The following is a 24534-nucleotide window of genomic DNA, read 5'->3' on the forward strand; positions in this document are numbered from 1 at the left end:
ATTAAAGTTAGCTGCTGTAAACAAATTAGCAAACAAATATTTGATGCCCATTCAGTCTAGAGGTATGGAAACAACCTATGAAGCCATTAATCCTTTTGATGTCTGAAATATTACATTACTAGCATATAACAAAGAGCTGAAGCTATGCAATCAAAATTCAAGCAGAATCCTGAACTAGCATGAGCACATAACTTAAAAAATATAATTCTATTTCTGTGAAAAAGTATCTCACAGATCATTGTGGTTAGGAAATGTAACAAAGAGAACAACTTCACATGTCAGGAAGACCTCCGAAAAAAGCTAGAGAGGCAATTTGGTGATACAAAATTCAAAAACCTAAACTCTGAAGTACACCAGCTGAAACAACAACTCACAGCTATGACTGAAAAACTAAAGTATAAATCTACAAAACATAAATGGTAAATACTGAATAATTATTTGCTAGAAATTCCAAGTCAGTTTATTGCAGTTTCAATGCAAGAGGCTCAATCTCTATGAAAGATACTCAACAAAAGATCAGATTGAGGGTTACTAGAGATCTGTATAGGAAACAATTGATCAATTTAACAAACAAGTTGTATGGCTAAAAGAACAAGAGCAGGACTTCTTCAGGTATGTCCAGCAAAAGCAATATGAAATAGATGGTGAAATACTGGAAACGGTTCCACAGAAAATGTCAAACAGGAAATCCCCAGGCTCATAACAAGCTACTAGCTGAAGAATTTCACCTTTTATGGGTGAGATATTATACAGTTGTATGGAGAAAATATAAAGTGTATACAAAAATTGCCCCAATAGTTATCAACTGCAACTCTCTCCTCATCCTCAAGAATAGTCACACTAACCTTGCTAAAAATTACTGCCCAATAACCTGCCAGAACATTATGTACAAATTATAGACTGGGTGCCTCAATCTGTTCTTGCAATAATGTTCTACCAACAACATTATTGCACCTGAGCAAGCTGGAAGAAAGAAGGAGGTGTGGGGCTGTATATAGCAGCTACTAATTAACAAAGTGATTTAGGAAAAAATTGCAGGAACTTAACTGTCGCGTGGCTGGACTAACAGAAGGCTTTTGATACTATCTCACATAGTTGGATTATCAGGACCTTACAGTTAGCCAAAGTCCTTCAACCATTAATGAGTGCTATTGAATGCCTTACCAAGACTTGGTACACCACTTTGCTCCTTAGAAATGGTAAGGAGAAAATTGAGTCAGATAACATTCACTACCAAAATAGCATCTTTCAGAGTGATAACCTGTCAGTGTTGCTCTTTGTCCTCTCATTAAAATCCACTATCATACTTCTCAGAAAATATAGTGGCCATAGAAATGGAACCAAAAGTATCTCACATCTTTTCTTTGTCAACAACCTGAAACTGTATGGGCCAAATATCAACAATATAAAAAAGCAACAGGACCTTGTCACCCAATTTTCCACAGATATTAGAATGAAATTTAGTGAGTCTAAAAGTACATTTTTGACAATGAAATGTGGAAATGTTGCGCCCTCCTGAAACCCTAAAAATGACAACACAATCTCTACAGTCAGGTGATAACTATAGATATAGACAAGATGAGAATATCTGATATGATGGATTCATAAATAAGGAGAGGACCAGAAATGAATACCTCAGGAGAGTAAAGGGAATATGGTCATCAGAACTCTCAGCTTACAACAAGCACATTGCCCTCAATACCTTACCTCATGTCTATGTTTGGTCTTCTGAACTAATTACAGCAAAAACTCAATGAGATACATGTTTGAATTCGCAAGCTGCTCAGTATTACTGGAAACTTCAATATCAATGGAAATGTAGACAGGCTATACTGCCCATGCAAGGATGGTGGTCATGGCCGCAAATCTGTATTGATGTCTACGAAGCATATATTGTGACACTGAAACAACATTTGCACCAGAGGAGAGAAACTAGTAATTATCTTGCTCAAGTTTGCTACCATAAAATCAATAACATAACTAGGATAGCTAATGAACCTGAGGAGAGGTTTGAAATAAGAGCTGATACAGATCTCTCCCCAAGGAGCATTTGGTAAAATCTATTTGTCAGAACAGAAAAAAAAAATTATCAGTTCACATGGGTACTTGGCATGTAAGACACAAACCACAGAAGGGATTGATTGTGTGAAGAGTTTGACATGGAGCACTGTCAAGTTTATGACACCCCACTTCGAAAGCCGCCTCCATGCAATTCAAGAATAAGAGATCCCCCAAGTAACTGCAGCATAAAAAGCAGAAAACATTAAGAGACAACAAATGTAGGCTTTGTATACCAAGACTGAAGATATTAAACCACATTATTGCCAACTGTGAGAGAATGTCTTCCAGATATTATCCCGCCATGAGGCATGATGCAGTGATCAGAATGATCTGGAACAGAATAACAAAAAAGAAAACACCACCAGATGAAGTTGACTATATTGAGACCAATGGGCCAAAAGAATATTGGTGGAGCTTAAAAATTAAAACAGCTACCAAGTTAAAACACAACTGGCCAGATATCGTTGTGTGGGATCACAAGGAGTAGATGACAATGGACTGAGATGTCTAGCAATATGACGTCCTTGAGAAGACCTGCCTGCTTCAGCAAAACTGAGTTCTAGAAGCACTGTGTGTTCCACCCACATGTAACAATAAAACTTTTCCCACACCCTACCACAACAAATCAAACTACATCTCTTCTCTTCCTCACATTTCCTTTTTTTCATGCACAATGCTTATCCTTTGCTCCCCGTTCCTGTCCTCACTGCCCTGCTCACTGTATCATTGCTATCCTGTTGTCCTCCACCAGTCACTGCATTCCTCACACTCTTTGCATTCATGTAAAGTCTATACTCCCTACTCATGCACTTTTGGCAATACCCTACCCTTTATATTCTGACCCCCGTACCTTGAGGGTATGCCCTGGCACATTGTCACTATCTCTCTCTCTCTTGTTCAACTCTATCAACCCATTTATATTCTGATCCCTGTTCTTTGTGAGCATGCTCTGGCACTTTGCCACCATCTCCCTCCTGCTCTCTTTTGCACTCTCACTCTCTCCCTCTGACCAGTTAACCATGTATCTCTTCTACAGCAACACACCTGTTTCTGTCCTCATTCTTGATCACTCTCTCTCTCTCTCTCTCTCTCTCTGACAAGGTAATCATGTATCTCCTCTACAGCATGATACCTGGTTCTGTCTTTCTATCACACTCTAATCTTTCATCATCTGACACAAGATCGCTTCTTCCAATGCCCCCTCCCCTCTCAAAGGATTTTTGTCTTGGTGATTTTGCCAATGCTGGTGCCATGTAAAAAGCATCCAGTCCATACTGTAAAGTGGTTGGCATTTGGAAGGGCATCCAGCTGTAAAAACCATGCCAAAACTAACTTCTCTGCTGGTGCCATATAAAATGTATTCAGTCCACTCTGTGGGATGGTTGGTGTTAGGAAGAGCATCCAGCCATAAAAACCATGCCAATACAGACACTGGAACCTGGTGCAGTCTTCTGCCTAGCCAGTTCTGGTCAAATTGTCCAGCCCATGCCAGTGTGGAAAGCGGATGTTAAATGATGATGATCACAAAGAGAAATGTTCTGTTGTGGAAATCAGTTGCCCTCTGGACACAAATGTGGTTAGAAAAAAACAAGAGAATGAGGACATCTATGGACCATTAATAAGGAGTTTACAAATCCAGTACCCAAGATACACTTTCAGCTTCATATCTATTATTATTGGAGTAACAGGATACATAGCAACCTGTCTGGAGCAAAGTATGGCTGAACATGGGATCTTGGAGAGAGAATGCAAATCCTTAATTCACGCTCTACAAATTATCATGATATTAGGAACTATAAAATGTGAAAAAACATTAAGATTTAAAGGATGATGGTTAAAACAAGATACTTTCCTTCACAACCTTGCTACAAAGTAGGTGGCCGGTCATAACTTATTTTAAATTAAAAAAGAAAGAGAAAGAGAACATACGTATATGCATTCATGCATATGTCTCGGAGATTTGGGGACGCGCCAGCTGTATAGAGTCGATCTTGCACCGGCAAGCGGGGAGCTAACCGTTGGCAGAAAGGAGCGACGAGAACATCCCTTCCAGACGGTCACCTATACGTACGTGCATGCATGCATGCATGCATACATACATACATACATACATCAATGACAAAAATTATCATCATCATTTAGCATCTATTTTTCATACTGACATAGGCTGGATGATTTGACAGGATCTGGCAAGCTGCAAGACCACATTAAGCTCCAATGTCAGCTTGGCATTTCTTATTTGGAAGTCCTGTGGCGATGGGAAGGTGGCAAAGTATGCAGAACTGATGGATTGGAAGCATGTAGTTAGCGACCTGCAGGTCCATGCTAGATATAACGTTGTCTTCTTGTCACTCAAGACAGCGATAGGATTCGGTTGCTGCATGGGTGTCTAAGCAGCTCCATTTGAAGAGGGCACTGTTCACCCGGAGGCCGGGGAGGTTCTAGAAAAGGTGAACCAAAAACTGTCTGTCTTTCTATATCTGGTCAGTTTAACGCAACTGACAGATGTCCACCTGTGCTTGAAAAACAAAGAGACATTTGCTTTCACAAAATCTGGATGGAACTTGAACATTTCATGCTGGAATGTGCACACTCTATTGGATAACAAGAGTGATTGTAAGCCTCAAAGAGGCACTGCACTTGTTGCTCGCAAGCTATATCAATGTTATAGTGATAACATTGATACAGCTGCCCTTTCAGAGACTCGTATAGAAGGTACTGGTCAGCTTGAGGAAGTAAAAAGTGGATACACCTTTTTTTGGAAGGAGGGGGGGGGGTTGAAGCAGGAGTGCAGAAAGGCTGGTGTTGGCTTTGTAGTTCGATCTGATATCCTTAAGAAGTTGGAGGAGCTACGTGTTCCTATAAATGAACGTTTAATGACTCTATGATTGCACCTGAAAGGTGGGCAGTTTGCTACTCTAATAAGTGCCTATGCACCTACTTTGACTAGCTGTGATGAAGATAAAACTATTTTTTTAAACCCAGCTGAGAACCATACTTAGGAAAAAATCCCCAATTCTGATAAAGTCTTTCTACTGGGGGATTTCAATGCCAGGGTTGGGACAAACTGGAAAACATGGAACTCTTAAGGACGTTTTAGTGCAGGGAAAATGAATAGCAATGGTCTCATGCTGCTGGAGCTTTGTGATGAACATGGTGTTTACATCGCAAGCACTCATTTTATATGCATTTTATACATCAACAACGTTGATGCATCCAAGGTCTAAAGTTTGGCACTTGCTGGATTATGTCGTCATCCGCAAACATGACATCTATGACATTACAAATGTCAAGTCCTTTCACACTCTGGTGCCAGCAAAGTTCTGGATGATGATTAGAGTGAAAGAGAGAAGTGGGCTTGTTGGCATTCCTTGGCATCTGAATGTCCACAAGATATATGATGCTGCATTGAGGAAAGAGCTTCAGACTTGCTTGTCTAGCATTGAAAATACTACAATATAGGAAGATTTTCGAGACCAGGTTCTTCAATGTGCTGCTGAAACCCTGGGATATGCTACTGCCAGACACAGAAAATGGTTTGAGGAAAATGATGCTGAAGTTCAGTGACTACCGGTTGTAAAGCGCCATGCCCACAATGTATTGCTGCAGAGGACTTTCAACTGTGCAGTGAAATCTAGCACTTGCCCACTAGAGCAGTGTAAAATCACTACTGCAGTGATCTTTCAGAAAGATGCAGAACACTTGGTGGAAGGATCTTGCTCGTGATGTTCAGGCTGCTGCTGATGCAAATGACAGTAAGAAGCTTTACTATTTTATGAAGCAAGTTTTTGGACCTAAGAGTTCTGCATCAGCTCCTTTGCATTCCAAGGAGTCTTCTACTCTATTTACTAAATCAACAGAAATCACAGGTTTCTGAACTCCTGAACCATGAGTCAGTTGTTGGATGAAATAGTGATTGATACTATGCAACAAAGACTTATCATTGGGTCCTTAAATTCCACGCCATCAATAGATGAGGTAATGACATCAATAAGTAAATTGAATCTTGGCAGGGCACCTGGAAGGGATGGAATTTGTACTGAGGTCTTGCGATTTGGTGGTGATTACATCATACAGTCCCTTCATGAACTTATTAGTGTAGTCTGGAGGGATGGTGCAATGCCTAAAGGCTAGAAGGATTCAATTATTCTTCCTCTCAATAAAGGAAAAAGAGTCAGAATAATGTGTGGTAACTATAGAGGTATTGGTCTACTATCAGCTGCTGAAAAGGTTCTGGCAAATATTCTTCTTACCCACCCGAATGGGTGTCTGGTAAATGAAGTCCTATCTGAATCTCAATATGATTTCTGATCTGGTAGAGGATATGATTTTCACAGTAAGACAGATACAGAAGTGTTATGAGCAGAATATGGGTCTTGTCCAGGTATTCTTTGATCTAACCAAGGCCTTTGAATAGGGCCTTGCTATGGAAAATACTTGGCAAATTTGGATGTCTGGATTACTTTGTATTGATAATTAAATTATTTCATGATGGGATGGAGGCTTGGGTCAATGTTGGTGGTGGCGTGGCAGGACCCATTCCTGTAGAGAATGGCTTCAAGCAGGGTGACATGCTCACCCCAACTCTCTTTTCCTTGTACTTTGCTGCTGCTTTTACTCTTGCTTTAGCTAAGTTTAGTTCTCTGGGAATATATGTCAGGTATCAATCTTCTGACCATCTCTTTAATCTGCACCAATTTGCTGCCAATTCAAAAGTTTTCCAGTCTCTTATTCATGACCTCCTTTCTGCAGATGACTGTGACTTAGTCACTCATACAGTAGATGACATGCAAATACTTATGGATCATATTTCTGCTTCTTGCAAGGCATTCGAACTCAGCATTAGCCTGGACAAGACTGTTTAATGTTCCAGCCTGCACCAGGAAATCCATATGTGGAACCAGCTATCTTGGTTGAAGAAATAATACTGAAAGTAGAAGACAAGTTTGTCTACCTAGGCAGCACACTCAGCTGTTCTTGCTCCCTGGATGATGACATATCTTTCAGGCTGCAGAGAGCAACTGATTCCTTCCAGTGTCTTCAGTCTCATGTCTGGTCCCAGCATGGCATTACAAGACAAACAAAAATTGCTGTGTACTGTGCATGTGTACTGACATCGATCCTTTACTCATGTGAGACATGGATCCTTTACAAATGTCATGTAAAGGTCCTTGAATACTTTCATCAGAGATGTCTAAGACATATTCTGAATGTTGGCTGGGCCTTAAAAACTTCAGACACACAGGTCCTGAGGAAAGCTGATATCTTTAGTATTGAGGCGATGGTGCACAGGCACTAGTTACTTTGAACTGGATACCTTATTAGAATGAAGGATACCAGGATCCCTAAACAGATGCTATATGGGGAACTTGTTAGTGGAAAGAGACCCTGGCAGAAACCAAGGTTGCGATTTAAGGACTGTGTCACGTCCTCATTAAAGGCCTGTGATATTCAGGAGATTGACTGAGACAGAAATGCCTGTCATCACCACAGATGGAGGAGGCAGATTAAGGAGGGGGTCAACACTTTTGAGAGAGCACGTATCCTGCATGAAGAATTTAAGCGTACTGCTTGAAAGTGTGCTGTTAATGTAGTGAATGGGGAAAGCTTGGTTTGCAATGTTTGCAATCATGTATGCTTGTCAATAGCAGGGCTCATTAGCTACCAACATAGCTGCAAATGCAAAATATAAGACAGTTCTAGAGTGCACAATGTTCCTAAAGGTCAGCAATGGTCTTCCTTGGTCATGTGTGGATGGCCATCATGTATGTATGTACAAAGTGGTATCAAAAAGTTCCTGGACTAGTCAACAGATGGCAGCATGTGCAGTGAGAGCTAGCAATGAACTTCATGAGGCAGCGTACTGAGTGACATCGCTGTGTTTACTTTGCAAGTTGTGAAATTTGTGTTTTTGTGATCATGTATATGCTGTAGTCTGCAATTTTATCATGGACAGGAACAAAGAGCCAAATTTTGCATTAAGTTGGAGAAGTCAGCTACAGAGACACTGAGCATGCTTTGGCAATGGGTCATACACAATGTTTCAAGTGACATCGCCACTTCAAAAGTGGAAGAACATCCCTGGAAGATAATGAGCAATCTGGAAGACCTACCAACAGCGTAACCCCCAGAAGTGACCTTCATAAGGCAGTGTGCCAAGTAACATTGCTGTGTTTACTTTGCAAGTTGTGAAATTTGTGTTTTTGTGATTATTTGTATGTTGTAGTCTCAAATTTTTGCCATAGACAGGAAGTTGGAACAAGGAGCATTAAACTTGGGAAATCCACTACAGAGACATTGAGCATGCTTCAGGAAGCTTATGGTGATGAAACAATAGGTCATATGCAAAGTTTCAAGTGGCATAGGCACTTCAAAAGCAGAGCATCACTGGAAGACAATGAGTAATCTGGAAGACCTGAAAATGTGGAGAAAATTCATCAGCTTATGCATAACGATCGCCAGAGGACAATCAACAATGTTTTGAAACATTTGAGCTAGGACATTTGGCAAAAGCAACCAGATCTGCGGAGCCTGAAGAATTGGATTCTTCACAATGACAATGCATCCTGTCACCCCAAGTTCTCCTCACTCATGAGTTTCTTGCCAAAAATAATGTGGTATTGCTTCCGCACCTACCCTATTCATCATATTTAGCACCTATGGATTTCCATTTCTTCCCCAAGATGAAAATGCAACTCAAAGGTCATCGTTTTAACACCATTGTTTAGATCCAGAGTGAATCGGAGAAGTTCCTCAACTTGCATGCAGAAAATGACTTCCAGGCCAGATTCCAAAAGTGGCAGGAATGCTGGGACCAGTGTATTGCTGCACAAGGTAACTATTTCAAAGGAGACAATGTTAAAACTTAGGTGAATAAGTTATTCTTTTATTAAACAACTAGTTCAGGAATGTTTTGACAGCACCTCATTTGTATGTATGCATGAATGCATGTATATATGTAAAAATTTATAAAGCAAGAAGATGGAATGAACAAGCTTTAATTACAAAGCACAATCATTGTTTCTGTTGTTAGTTGTTGAGTTTTCCATATCATACTATTACGTAAATTATTCTATAAGTGATTATATAAAAAAAATATGATACAACAGCAATTGTGTACCTGAACGTCATCAGTGAGTGGCTTTGCTTGCACTGCTGAATTGCATTCAGTTTCCCATCATTTTATAAGCCTTTGCATAACTAGCATTTTCTCTTTACTTAGCAGCTTATAGATTCAAGGTGACATAAGTTATAAAAATACCAAGAGTATATAATGGCAATAAAAAATAAAAATATGAATTACAAAACAAATAGACCAAAATTAGTTAATGGAAATAAAATTCAAAAGTATAAATCTAAATCTAATATAACATTCTATTTTTGTTTATTCTATTGTAAGTTTGTCTCTATTTTTTATATCAGGATATAGACTAGAAGTATCCATTATCTGTATTGTCTGTAACTGTTTTTCTTCAAATGAACCATGACCATCACTTGTCTGCCAGTTCACTCATAAAACCTAATTTCAGTTATCCTGGTACCCATCATAGTCGTTTAATAGTCATTAAGATTCTTATTATGTATGAAGAGATTTATTTGCCTATACCCATGTACATATACATATATATGTATATTCACTCCATGTATACACAGAAATATTTATATACAAATAGAAATACACATGCAACCATATGGACACACATATATATATATTAAATATATATATATCTGTTGAGGCAAGTGAAATCATTGTTGTGGCTGATGACAGTACCTCCTGATTGGCACCTGTGCCAGTGGAATGTTAAAAGCACCATTTGAGCATGATCGTTCCCAGGGCTGCTGACTGGCTCCCACGCCGGTGGCATGTAAAAAGCAACATTCGAGTGTGATCGTTGCCAGCATCGCCTGACTGGTTTCTGTGCCAGTGACATGTAAAAAACAGAATTTGAGCGTGGTGATTGCCAGTACCACCAGACTGGCTCCTGTGCAGGTGGCATGTAAAAAGCATCATTTGAACATGGCTGATGCAGTATCGCCTGACTGGCCCTCATGCCAGTGACATGTAAAAGCACCCACTACACTCTCAGAGTGGTTGGCGCTAGGAAGGGCATCCAGCTGTAGATCAGTTGGAGCCTGGTGCAGCTTTCTGGCTTGCCATCCCTCACTCAAACCATCTAACTGACGCCAGCATGGAAAGTGGACGTTAAATGATATATAAATATATAAATATATATAGCAAAAATTTAGATTCGGATGAATATGGTACTTAGGTTGAGGCACCAAAATTTAATACGGTATTATCCATACAATTTCAAAGTAAGGTCATTAAAATCAAAATAAGCAACAAGGCTATCCAGAAGTAATGCAGTAAGATTGTTTGTAAGAGTATATAAGGAATGCATGTGAGGTCAAAATTTTGAATTACATTCGTAATAAAAAGTGAGAAGAATCACCAATAGTTTGTATGTATGTATAAATATGTGTGTATGTACATGAGTATATAAGTAAGTATGCTGGAGTGAAGCATGTTCTTTGTCTATCTCCTTAACTTCTTGGAGATTTTAGGTATAATTATACTAATGTGTCCATCTGTTCTAATTTAATTAAATTCTATGTCTCTGTGCAGCTGAGGATTGCTCTGCATTTTAAATTGATGTAATGATTGCATTGTTCAATTAAATGGAGTTGCATGAAACGATTGTACTGCATTACCTCTGGATATCCTTGTTGCTTATTTTGATTATAAATACACACACACACACACACACACACACACACAGAGTCGTTGTTATACATATATTTTTACTTTTATACACTAACATCTTTTAGATACATACTTACTTATATACTCATGTACATACACACATATTTATATACTCTTACAAATTTTTGTTTCATACAAATGTGTATATATCTAAACATACCAGTAATGATACTGAAAAGATTATAATAGCATTTTCTAGCAAATAACATATCAATGTTATTTCATGATCATTGATACATTCAAATTATTAAAATTATCATACAATACAAACTTCCCATTAAAAGTAGACACCTTGAGTCCATAAAAGATTAGGACCACTTTGAAAATGATATATTCTTTCTAAAGAACACACACTACACACACACACACACACCTCTGTACACACACATACAAATACACACACGCATACATACATGCAGACAAAAGAAAACATCGCAAAACATACACACACAAATGGACATAAAACCTATTCAATAAATGCTTTTAAGCAACTCCCTTGGTAGGAACCCACAGAGAAAATATTGGAAGAGTTACCTGTATCATGAACACTGCAAGAGCTGTAAGAGGTGACAGTTTAAACAGAGACTACATAGCTATGGTCAGCAGGAAAGGACACAGCTGGTATTCTGACTGAGTCCATTTGCCAGAACTCATCCAACAACTGATGAACAAGGCCTTAGGCTCAATTCAGATGGCTACACAAAGCTACTGAAGACAGGTCAAACCCTTGCTGGAGAGGGTTGCTGCTAGAAGGTCATATTTGTGGCGGTAGGATTCAACTTTTTGTCATTACTCAGGAAGGAGTCAGAAGTGGTTGTTGGGGAATTTCTATGACTTCACCAGCCCCAATTTCTGGCCTCCTAATTCCTCAAATTGTAATCCCATGGATTACTATGAGTGTGGTGTAGATGAGAAAGACACAAACCATTCTGCTTACAACACCAAGGTCAAGTTGTTGGCCAAGATTGAGGAGGTATTTTAAGATCTTCCAAGGGACACATGCACCAACTATCTTGAAGCCATATTGGAAGCTGAGGGTAGCTACTCTGAGTAAATTGTCATCTTCCAACAAAAATCTAGTTGACAATAGTGGTATTGGCTGAGTGCGCCGGGGACAAGTCGCCGGGGCTGGGTGGTCTGCCCTATGAGTTTTATCGTAGCATACCAGACTTGTTTGGGGACCTGCTGGCAGGTGTCTACACAAAATGGCAACAGAATGGGAGGATTCCCAGCTCTGTGAGTGGTGACTCTGATCCAGAAGGACCTGAGCAAGGGGGACAGTATAAGTAATTACAGGCCCATGACTCTACTCAATGTAGAGTTAAAGATTTTGGTCAAGGTGTTAGCAAAAAGGTTGACACATGTTGTGGAGAAGCTTGTAGTCAAGGCATAGACATGTGCCATTCTGGGCAGCTTGATCTAGGAAATCTTCACCTTATACACTACACCTTAGACAAGGTGGATAAATTAACCGGCAAAGGTGGGGTACTGGTTCATTTAGACCAGAGTAAAGTGTTTGATAGGGTAGACCACCAGTACCGGGCGGGGATTCTCGAAGCGGCTGGGCTGGGACCGATCTTCCATTGGTGGATCTCCACAATGTATAGCGGCATCCAATCCACTGTTTGGATAAATGGCTACCTGTTGGAGCCGTTTTCGATCACACGCTCAGTTCATCAAGGGTGTCCCCTGTCCCCACTTCTGTATGTTTTGGCTCTTGAGCCCTTACTGAAGCAGTTGGAGAATTTGGGATGCACCCCCAATGAAATCGGATGTGGCAAGTTAGTCTCTGCTTATGCAGATGACATCACCATCATCGTGTCCAATGAGGATCAGCTATCTTGTGTAGTTGACCCTCAAAGGGTACAAGACAGTGGCAGGAGAAAAGTTAACAAGGACAAGTTCATCGGCTTGTGCCTTGGCACCTGGAGGAGCAAGCCAGTGTCGTGGGTCACTGGACAGATGGTCCTGTTAAGTTGCTTGGAGTTTGGTTTGGACTGGACTCCCAAATGGAGAAGAATTGGAGGGAGGTGGCAGACAGGGTCGAAGCTCTAATTCAGACCTGGTCCAGATGGGCTCTATCCCTGAAAGGAAGGGCGGAAGTGGTACAGGTGTTTATCGCATCTGTAATCACCTACTGCCTATCTGTTGTCCCTTGCCCTGACTTGTGGCTAAACAAGTTGGAGCACCTCCTTTTCTGCTTATTGTGGAAGGGAGGAAAGCCACTTGTAAGGCACTCCATCTGCTGCCAAGAACCGCTAAAGGGTGGGTTAGGGATGCCTTGGCTTATGATGCACAAACATGTATTGAAGCTGAGACATCTTTTGCACTACCTGGAGGGTGACAAGGTGTGGAATCCACTGGCAGAGGAATTTTTCCCACAACCAGCCTCTTTAGAGAGATTCAAACCAGGTTTTATTAAAAGATGCAATCTGACAGAATGGCAAAAAGAGTGTCGACAGGCACTCATGCTGATCCACAAGACAGGCAAGGCTGGCAGTAGAAATACCACCTCGGTTTTGTATAGAGGGCTGGTAGAGTTTAAAAACAATGACATCCTAGGAGGGCCTCTGGGGTTCGATGAGAACCAACTTACCAACCTGTTCTAAAAGATTTTCAGGCCAGAGTATTTGGATAATTACCAAAAATCCCTGATCTGGCAGTGCTACAGGAACGCTTTACCTGTTCACGATAAGTTATCCAGGCATGGAATGTCAGTGCCACTGACATGTCCAAGATGTGGGCTGGATGATGAAACCGTCCTGCATGCTTTTGTACACTGTCAGAAGCTTTCAGGCTTGATAATTTACGTTGAACACGTGTTGTCATACCTAGGCAGAGTATAGCTATCAGCTGAATCTATAATAAAGATTGTGCCACCCACCAGACTCTTGAAGGAAGGTGAGGCATGTTTTCTCCTTACAGTGGCAGTGTTGAAAGAGTCTGTTTGGAAGACAAGACTGCAAGGACTCATGACAGGAACCTTCATTTCTGGCTCTGGATTGCTCACTTTTTTCAGATGTCACCTGAAGAGCAAGATAAGGCTGGAGAGGAGACAACTGTCATGAGGTGTGTTTGAGAAAAGATGGAAGGCAGTGGTAAGAAAGGTGGGTGCAAGTGACCTAGCTTAACCTCCATGGAGAAAGATAAAAGTGTAGTTGCTGGGCTTTTTGCCCATCGGGGTGTATCTCCACCCTGGCTAAAAATTATATAAAAAAAAAACAATATATTATATATTAATTCGTATAATCATCGAAATTTTAAAATTAAGTTTCATTCGAATTCATTCATCTGTTTGTTCTGTCTTGTTTGTCTCTTCTGTGTTAGACAATCATTATCTTAATAAAGAAAACATCTCTAGCAGATGAGGTCTTTTCGTGTCGTGAATCAAGATTTTGCTGCTCCCAAGTTATGTGAGTTTGTTCCATTGTTTTTGTTTGTTGTTATCATATTTTTGTTTCTAGTGTGCTTTGACTTGAATTGAACTGTTGTCCTTTATGGAACAGTCATTTTCACCCTACAGGGCAGAAAATTCTATTTTTGGAATTTATTGTGAAAAAAAAATAATTGCTGAACTGTCTTTTTCTTTACCTGTTGCTGGGTATTGAATTTGTTATTTTTGTCATTTTTGTAATAACATATTTACAATAGAATTTAATATAACATCTAAAAAAGATTTTCCCACAATGGGAAAGGATAATAGCGGTGAAAATGAATGTGAAATTGCAAAACAGGCAGAGGAAAGACCAAGTTTTTCTGCTGCAGTGGGCAGCAATATGACGGAAATGGAAGTGAAAATGGAACAATTGTTTAAGTTCCGTAGCTTGATTTAAAAAATGGTAGCGATATGGAAATACTGCCTCCTCCAGAGACAGTGCAAGCGTTAAATGCAAGAACGGTCATCTACAAAATTTACAATTTAAAGGAAAAACGAATTATGGATGCAAAAAATGATGTTGTAGAAAGATGTTTGTCCCCAGTATGGAATCAAATAACCTACGTTGACCATGGGACAAGAAGCGCAATTCAAAACAACCAACATAGCAAAGGAAGTCTTCACAAAAACCTTGCGAAACAAAGAAACAATTCTGCTACCCATATACCTGGGTCACAGAATAACCAAAATGACCGTGGATGAGATTCTGGCTGGTTACGAGGTTATGTGGGTAGCAGTGGCTGTCATCTACAACGTGGAGGAGGCAGTGGACGATTTTGCAATTGGAAAAGCGTGAAGCTGTCAACTGGAAAGGCCAGACTCTAGAGCTTGTTGTACAAGCATCAAATGAAATTCTGGAAAAATTGCCCGATAGGGTGTTTGTAGGGGAGGGGATAACAATGAGAGTAGCCGTCGAGGGACATAGGACCTGTTGCTTCAGATGGAAAAGGGCTACATTCACTCCAAGTGTGAGAAAAAGAAAAGCAATGAAGCCCCTCCCCAAAAGGCTGCATAAGTAGTCAAAGAAAAAATGAAAAGAAGACAATGCAGTAGATAAGAGAGGAGTAACAGCAGAGAGTGCAAAGGAAAAAAAAAACTGAGAAAAACGACGAAATGGAATTCACTACAGTGTCACACAAAAGAAAAAATTCCCAAGTCCCAAACAAAAAAATCCATAAAACACATGGCAGACACACAAAACAAAATTTCCCAAACCAATTCCACAGTGAAACCTTTCACCAAACCCCACCTCAAAACCGAAGAAAATATTGTTTTGTTCTCGGAAAAGAACACTGTGTTGAGCACAGTCATAAGAGTGCATCATAAGGTGCAAAAGGCATGTCCTCCAAACATTAGACTTGCTAAAATGGATGCAGGCCTATTTTCAGAGCTGAAGGAAAGGTATCCAGAAGATATCAAGGATGTCAGCTCCGAAATGGCCGAAAAAATTACTATAAAACCCAGCAGCTACAACAATGAAAGAAAAGGATGGGGAAGTAGCCTAATTTGTGTAGCCCCTTCCAAAATTCACACTCTAAGTTCTTCCTTTTTCCATTTTTTAAGGCTGTGATAAGAAAGTTGGGTGCAGCTGACTCTGCTTAATCCTTCATGGTAAAAGGAAAAGGTGTAGTCGCTGGGTTTTTCAGCCCATCAGGTTAAAGTCCGAAAAAAGGTCAAAATTTTTATTTTTATATATCATTCATAATTTTTAAACCTAGGTTTCATTCGAACTCACAATAACAATAATTGTTTGTATTGTCCTGTTTTATCCCCTCTATGTAGGATAATATTTACCATAATAAAAAATTCATTTCTAGCAGACGTGGTGTCCAGTACTGAAGAAAGGCAAGCAATAGCCCCAAACCAGACTGGTATGTTGGTCCCATCACTAGAAGATAGTAGGGGTTCGCTTCCCTGCTCGCAATATATTGGATGCAGGTGTGCATTGTTTACCAGCTAGAGGAGATGTCCTCTTAGTGTTAAAAAAAATCACAGTAAAGTCCATTCAAACGGAACAGCCATGTTGAAATGGCTACGAACATTAACTGGTAGTACAACTACTGCATTCATCTCTTAGAGCGATTTTAGAACTAGCTTTTTTACTTATATATATATATATTCAAGGTTTGGGGGTTAAATTTGATAGCTTGCATAAAAGAAAAGGAAGACAATATCCCATCCCAAAATAAAAGTGTGTGTATGTGTGTGTGTATACATATTCTTCTATTCTTTTATTTGTTTCAGTCATTTGACTGCAGTCATGCTGGGGCACAGCCTTTAGTCGAAGAAATCGACCCGAGGACTTATTTTTGTAAGCCTAGTACTTATTCTATTGGTCTCTTTTGTCAAAACCACTAAGTTACAGAGATGTAAACACACCACCATCCGTGGTCAAGTGATGGTGGGGAGGCAAACACGGACACACAAACATACACACTCACATATATATATACAACAGGCTTCTTTCAGTTTTTGTCTACTAAATCCACTCACAAGGCTTTGGTTGGCTCAAGGCTATAGTAGAAGACACTTGCCTAAGATGCCATGCAGTGGGACTGAACCCTGAACCATGCAGTTGGTAAGCAAGCTACTTACCACACAGCTACTCCTCATCATCATTATAATCATCATCATCATTATCATCACATATAAATGTTAGATTACAAAGTAAAAACAACTCTAGTAAAGCAAACATTATTGGTTGCATATACATAGTGTATGTGCTTTGTTTATACACCTATTTGCTGCAGGAAAGTGTATGAGGAAAGTTCCTTACACAATTTTGAGTATTAAAGAACACTGAATGGTAGACATTGATATTTTGCCATTATCGTGGCTTATCAATATCATGTACTTGGATCATCTCAAAATATCTCAAAAGTGAAGTGTATTTGCTGATGTGCTGTGGTATAGCAATTGTGAAAGAAAGCTAAATTACAAATTAAAAGCAACTCTAGTAATCTAAGCATTTTTGCATACTGCATGTGTATGTTTGCCTGGTTTAACGCCATCATCTGATCCTTGAGTGACTTCAGTGCAATCCGTTTTGTTGCAAGTGTTTGGCCAGATCTCTAGTTTTAATATATCTTCCTCCTTTCCTCTCACCAAGCCAAAGAGACCCTGCAATAGGTCATGGGAACTGCCTTTTCATTACTACCCCTAAGTCTTTAGAAAGAAAGTAAAAATAACCACAAACTACTACTTAATCTAGTAAGGATCCAGGACAAGAATATCACCATAGAAACAAAAACCTATATATTAAGGACTCATCAAAACTAAGACTCTGACTGTAGGAATTAGACTAAAAGGGGAAGATAAAAAGAATGTTAAAAGTTGCTAATGCTATTAACATTATTTTCTCAGGATTTGGTGTTTGGAAAGAAATTCAAATAAGTAATCCATCCACAAAAGATTTTGAGGTAACAGAAAATAATTTATTGAGCAAGATCTCCACCAGATCAGCACAGGGACCAAATATTAATTTGAACATATGAAAATTTGTGAGTATCATGAAAAGCAAAGTATACTTAGATAAGTGGAATGAAATTATGTATGTAAGAACTAAAAGTAGATAACTACCCAAAGATGACACTTTTCCTGCATTATGACATGACAGGTAACTAGAAAAGCACTCAGAGAGTGCAGACCTCCGCCAAGCAGCTCATTTCCACCCATATACACGCATGCTGAAAATCGCCCATTTCCCAAACCAACACCGGCAAAAACATAACCTTCTTGGTGGGGGTAAAAAAGAAAATAACACAGTCACTTTTACCACAACCAGTATAACCACTACAATACCACCATCATACAACTATTACTATCATAAACACCACCATTACCATCATCACCTCAACATCACACATCACACCGCTCCTGCCACCATTATAACCACCAATACTATTTTAACCTCCTCCCATCCTCATCTCGACCATCGTCATCATCAACACTGTCTCTGTTTTCACCACAATCACCGTCAAAACTACGATCATCATAATCAGTTTCTTTACACAGTTGAAAATCCATTATCCGATATTCATGGGACCGAGATTGTTGCAGATTTTTGATTTTTCTAATTTCAGAGTTCTTTATAAAAATTTTTTTAAAATTGCATCTACAATACAGAACAGTTTGAAGATAGAAACCAGGTCTAAAGATAATAGCTTATAGACATACTCTGAATGTAGTTCTATATAAATCTTTAATAGTTTTTTTTATACTTAAGACCATCAGAAATGTTAAGATATCAGCCTCTATCCACTTGTCATGCTTTGATTAATAGGTTACAGCATAGATTAGATTACTTAGATAAGTTTCGGCCGAAGTTGACTCAAGCCATGTCTAATTTGATAGCACCACCTGGAAAATCTGGGGAACTGTAGCCCATTCAAGCAGAGGGTTATTGCTTTTAGAGACATATCAGGGTGTAGGTGGTTTATCTGGTATTTGTTGTGGGTAATTATCTAGGGATTGTTTGAATGCCGTGAAGTCACTTTCCTCCTTTATGTGTGTCTGGCATGATGTTGAAGAGATCAGGACCAATTGAGGTGAAATAGTTCTGTCATACAACACGAACATTTCTGTAGTGGATGGATGGCATGGGGGGGGGGGGGCAAGCCTCGGACGAATTTTAAAGATGGGCAATGTTGATGGAATATTTTCCACATAATCATCATCAATGTTTAACATCCGCTTTCAAAGCTAGCATGGGTTGGACGATTTGACTGAGGTCTGGCAAACCAGATGGCTGCACCAGACTCCAATCTGATCTGGCAGAGTTTCTACATCTGGATGCCCTTCCTAACGCCAACCACTCCAAGAATGTAGTGGGTGCTTTTATGTGCCACTGGCACGAAGCCCAATCAGGCGGTACCATACAGAAGATATAGAGCTCACAGCGACGATCGAGGGAGCTTTTTAAGTTGATCCCAATAGTCAAGGCTTGTCATGTCATCCTCTGTAGACCTCCGCCAAGCAATTCATTTGAAGATAGATATGCGAGGAAAATTACTAATAGAGAAACGAAAATAAACTTTGAAATCAGCAACACCGCCATGGAAACACTGAACGTGTTTTCAAGGGAGATAATCAAAGAACGTAAAATTGTAAAACTTCATGTAAAGTACATATAACAAATGAAAAATCCTTCAAGAATCCATAAAAATTCCCAGATAACTACCAAAATTTCATCATCTGTTCCTTGTGTCATTACCAACTTTTTCTGCAAGTTTCATCAAATACCGTTTACAACGTTTTGAGTTATTTTGCACACAGACAGACGGGCAAACCAACACTGATGAAAACATAATCTCCTTCCTTGGCGGCAGTAAAATTATATACAGTATTGTGTGTGTGTGTGTGTGTGTGTTTGCACACGTGTATATTGTAGCATGGGAAGCAGAATTTATCTTTTTTTTCTTTTACTACTATGTTGTTCTTACAATTGCATTCATTTAAGTTTTGTAATATTATAGGGCTACAACAGTCCTCTTAGTCTGAATGTAGCTTGCAAAATGAATAAGTTATTTTAAGATTAATCAATGTGTTGTATATTATAACATTTTTTCAATCAAAGCTAATCAAATATGCTGGAAGCCCTACAACTATATATTAAGAAAAGCCATTAAGGATTTCCCTATAACTATCAAATTTCAGTGGCCTTCAATAAAAATTAGTCTTGTCAATGAAGTAGAAAAGTGTACTTATTTGATACTGATATATTGGACATGTGTAGACAAGTCGTGTGAAAGAAGTGTTGCTTTGTAAAGTAAAACAATTAGGTAGCAGTAGCAGTTTGTTTGAATACAGTACATACAAATATTTAATTAAGTCATATACACTCTATTTTACATAGCTTAAAAAAACAAACAAACAAGACTTTTATGTATAGATAATAAATATTAATACATAAGTATTTTTAGAATTTAGAAGATATACATATTTCTCTGCTTAAATAAACTTTAAATCAGCTTTCTTTAAAATACAATTATATTTATTTGAAGTCCAGCTTCATTTTCGATATAATAATTTAAAAGAAAATTTTATATCAAAAGCTACCCAATACAGGATACGTATATATACATACATATACGAGGTGGTATCAGAAAGTTCCCAGACTAGTTGTATGTGTGCATGAAGGGTGGGGGGAGAATATATACCTGCTTCTGCACAGTTCTGCTCAGTAAATTCCACTGATGCAATGTATGGATGCACTGATCACAAGGCTATGATAGAAAACACTTGCCCAAGTTTCGAAGTAGAGTGATGAAGCCAACAACTACATGTTTGCAATGTGAATTTATTAACCACAGTACCATGTCTGTATGTGTTGACTGAATCACCCACCACCTGACTAGCATTCATTTTAACTACCTCAAAACAAGTAAAACAATACCAGACAATTAGTGATTGAAAATTGAAACACAAGGCAATCAAATAGAGATGGATATTTAGTTTAACATTTTACTGGTTTTTGTCTCTACTATCTTTACTGAGGAGGAAGAGGCAGACAAGATATTGAAATAAAGGAATAAATAAATTTTAAATATAAACAGCTTAAAGAAATGTATTAATAGACATCTCAAGTAGGTAGATTAGTTATGATTTTGTCCTGTTGAATAAACACACATGATGTGTGTGTGTGTGTGCGTGTATGCGGGTATATATATATATATATATATATATATATGTGTGTGTGTGTATATATATATATATGTATGTATATATATATGTATATATGTGTGTGTGTATATATATATGTATGTATATATATATATATATATATATATATATTATATATATATATATATATATATATATATCAAATAAATATAAGGATAAAATCTATATAAGATTTTATCGAGTAACCAGTGTGTAAACCAATTAAGGAAAAAAGTAATACAAGGTATGTAATTTTTTCCTATATATATAAAAATACAGTATAATATCAAGGGCTTGATATTATATATATATATATATATATAATGCAGAAGCTAGGGATAGATGAGTGGTTAGTGAAAGCTGTACAAGCCATGTACAAAGGATACTGCTAGTAAGGTGCAAATCACCAATAAGTATAGCAAGGAGTTTAATGCATAAGTAGGAGTCCACCAGGATTTGGTTCTTGACTCCCTCTTATTTATTATGGTCTTCCAAGCTATAACTATAAACATGGTCTTCGATGCTATAACTGAGGAATTTAAGATTGGCTACCCTTGAGAGCTCATCTATTCTGATGAGCTTATTCTTATTGCTGAATCACTAACAGAACTAGAGAAGAAATTTCAGTTACGGAAGCAAGGTCTGGAATCAAATCACAGACCCCTTCAGAGATGCAAGCTATGGACACATAAGAGATGCAGTGGTATCACTTGACGTCTAATGGAGAAACTAGTCTTTACAGGTGTAAGATGTGCATTAAACACCAGGAATGTACAAAAAATAGACTCCCACATATGTCAGTGGATCCTTAGAAGACAGTTTCCATTACTTAGGTGACCAAGTTAGTAGTGGGGTGGTTGTTCCAAAAGCATAGCTGCTAGAATAAGAATAGGCTGGGCAAAGTTAAGAGAGCTACTATTTCTGTTAGTAATGAAGGGGCTCTCCCTCAGAGTGAAAGGCAGGTTGTATGTTGCCTGTGTATGAACAGCTATGCTACATGGCAGTGAGTGAAAAAAATGAAGCCAGTATGCTTCACTGGATGGGTAATGTCAGTGTATATATATAACAGCATGTATGTGATTTGAGAGAAAAACTGGGTATAAGTAGCATCAGATGTGGCATGCATAAGAGAACACTGCACTGGTATGGCCATATAATGCACATGAATGAAGCGCCAATCTCTAATTGTGTGGAGGAAACATATGGAAGAGGTAGGGATGAAGTGGTGAGAAAGGATCTATGGACACTGGGACTCACTGAGGGATGACAAGGGACTGAGACTCCTGGCAGTTTGCTGTACTTGAAAAGACACCTCAAGCTAAGTAAAAGTGTGGTTGCACTTGCATACAAGCTTGTCTCCTGCAACACTATCCAGCTGAGCATCCTTAATCTTGTGAGCTCATAGGTGCTGGTGCCACATAAAAGTCACCTGTGCTGGTGATGTGTAAAGGCACCCAGTACATTCTGTAAAGTGGTTGGCATTAGGAAGGCCATCCAGCTATAGAAATCATGCCAAAACAGACAAAGATCTTGAACAGCCCTTCAACTGGTCAGCTCCTGTCAGACCATACAACCTATGTCAGCATAGAAAGTGGACATTAAATGATGATGATGATGATGATGATATATATATATATATCTTTTACTTGTTTCAGTCATTAGCAGCCATGCTGGCACACTGCTTTGAAGTGTTTCAATCAAATGAACTAGTATTTATTGTTTAAGCCTGGTACTTATTCTAGCTATCTCTTTTGCTGAACTGCTAAGTTCCAACCAACACTGGTTATCAAGCAGTGGTGAAAGACAAACACAAAGGCGCACACACATGCACAACAAGCCTTTTGCAGTTTTCACATACCAAATCTTTTCATAAAACCAATGCGAAAGTAACTCTTTTATGCCACATTCAAAGAAACCCATTTTCCTTCTTGAAAAACAGTCTGAAAGTCTGTTTTCAACTTGCTCTCCGTTTCTGAATGTTTTGCCTTCTAGTGATTGGAGCAGATGGAAATCCATAGGTGCTAAGCCAGGTGAGTATGGAGGAGGTGGAAGAACTTCCCATCCTAATGATCTTATTGTTTCTTGGGTTTGTTTTGAAGAGTGCTGTTTACCAAAGCTAGCCACTTTAAATGTAATTTTTCATTTATGTGATCAAATTGCTCACAATAGACATCTGCATTGATGATCCTTCCATATTCCTGTCATGGACGACACCTTTCATGTTCCATCAAACACAGAACAAGGATTTTTGTGGATGGAGTTCTGGTTTTGGTGTTGGCACTGGTCTCTTATTACATGATAACCATTGTCTTTTTTCATTTTCTGTTGTGATGCAAAACCCATTTTTTATCACCTCTAACATTGTGCTGCAAAAATGACAGGTTGTTATTCCTGGTTAGAAGACTGTTGCAAATAGTGGAATGTTGTGTTTGGTTCTCAAGTGTAAGCTCATGTGGAACCCAAATTCCCTATTTGCAGGTTTTCCCAATTTGCTTGAGATGTTTGTGGATAGTTGAACATGATGCATAAAGTTTTTTCACCAAACCTTTGGTGCTTTGATGTGGATCTGATACAACAGTTTCATTCAAAAGGTTGTCATTCAGAGTGGGTCATCTTCAGAGTGAGGCTTGTCAGACATGTCACAATCGCTACCTTTAAACCTTTTAAACCACATGGACATGAACGAACTTTCACTGCATCTGGATACACTTCACAAATGTTTTTCATTGCTTTTCTTTTGAAACTCATAAAGTAAGCAATGGCTAATATATTATTTTATAAAGTTCTTATCTTCCATCGGGTTAATTACCAAAATAACTATGAATGATACACTGCCAGATAGAAGAGATAATATACTATTTCTAAACAGTTCCCACCTATTTGATCTTGGTTCTGATGCGATTGGTTGATTCATATTTCAAAGTGGTGAAAAAATACAAATGCTTTCCAAACACCCTAATACATACACACACAAACATATACATACAAGTATGTAGATAAATGAAAGATCTAATCCAATAATTGAGTAAGGGACAAAATCACACATTCAGACAAACCAAAAGCAAAAAAAAAGCAGGAATTCCTCTTTACAATTCCATCTAAGGACTTCAAGTAATCTCAGTTTATTTGTCTTTGATGTCTATCATTTTTTGTTTTCTCTCCCTCTCTTTTGCTCTCTCTCTGTCATCATCATCATTACTGTCCCTCCATTTAAACATCAAAACAATGTTAGGAATACTTAGACCAATAGGTATAGTCATGTGATATATAATGTATATTGAACAAATTTCTCATTCAATCTTTTTCCTTTTCTACTACTACTATTACTACAGCAACTACTGCTGCTGTTGCTGCTGCTGCTGCTGCTGCTACTACTACTACTACTACTATTGCTAATACTGCTGCTACTACTGCTGCTGCTGCTGCCAACACCTCCTCCTACTCCTCTTCTTCATCTTTCCCTCCTCACCTTCTTCTCATTTCCCTCCTCCTCCTCCCCTGATCATTATTAAGTACCTATGCAGAAAACTATATAGTAATTTTGAAACCAGCCGCTTAGCCTCCAGCTGAGTAGAATTTAAAGAAACTATTGACATTTATGAGTGTCATTGTG

General features: G+C 38.6%; 1 protein-coding gene and 1 long non-coding RNA gene across 5 annotated transcripts in view; one reads left to right on the top strand and one right to left on the bottom strand.

Moving 5' to 3' along the window:
- Positions 1-24534, bottom strand: part of LOC115224126 (coiled-coil domain-containing protein 73-like) — a 182801-nt gene that overhangs the window by 9844 nt on the left and 148423 nt on the right. The window lies entirely within an intron of this gene.
- LOC118767715 lies at positions 1866-23438 on the top strand. Its single transcript, XR_005003629.1, has 5 exons — positions 1866-1877; positions 4473-4478; positions 9612-9613; positions 12760-12768; positions 23159-23438. It is a non-coding gene; the product is annotated as an uncharacterized LOC118767715 (long non-coding RNA).

The sequence above is a fragment of the Octopus sinensis genome, linkage group LG24 (assembly GCF_006345805.1).
Source record: "Octopus sinensis linkage group LG24, ASM634580v1, whole genome shotgun sequence".
NCBI classification, from domain to species: Eukaryota; Metazoa; Mollusca; class Cephalopoda; order Octopoda; family Octopodidae; genus Octopus; species Octopus sinensis.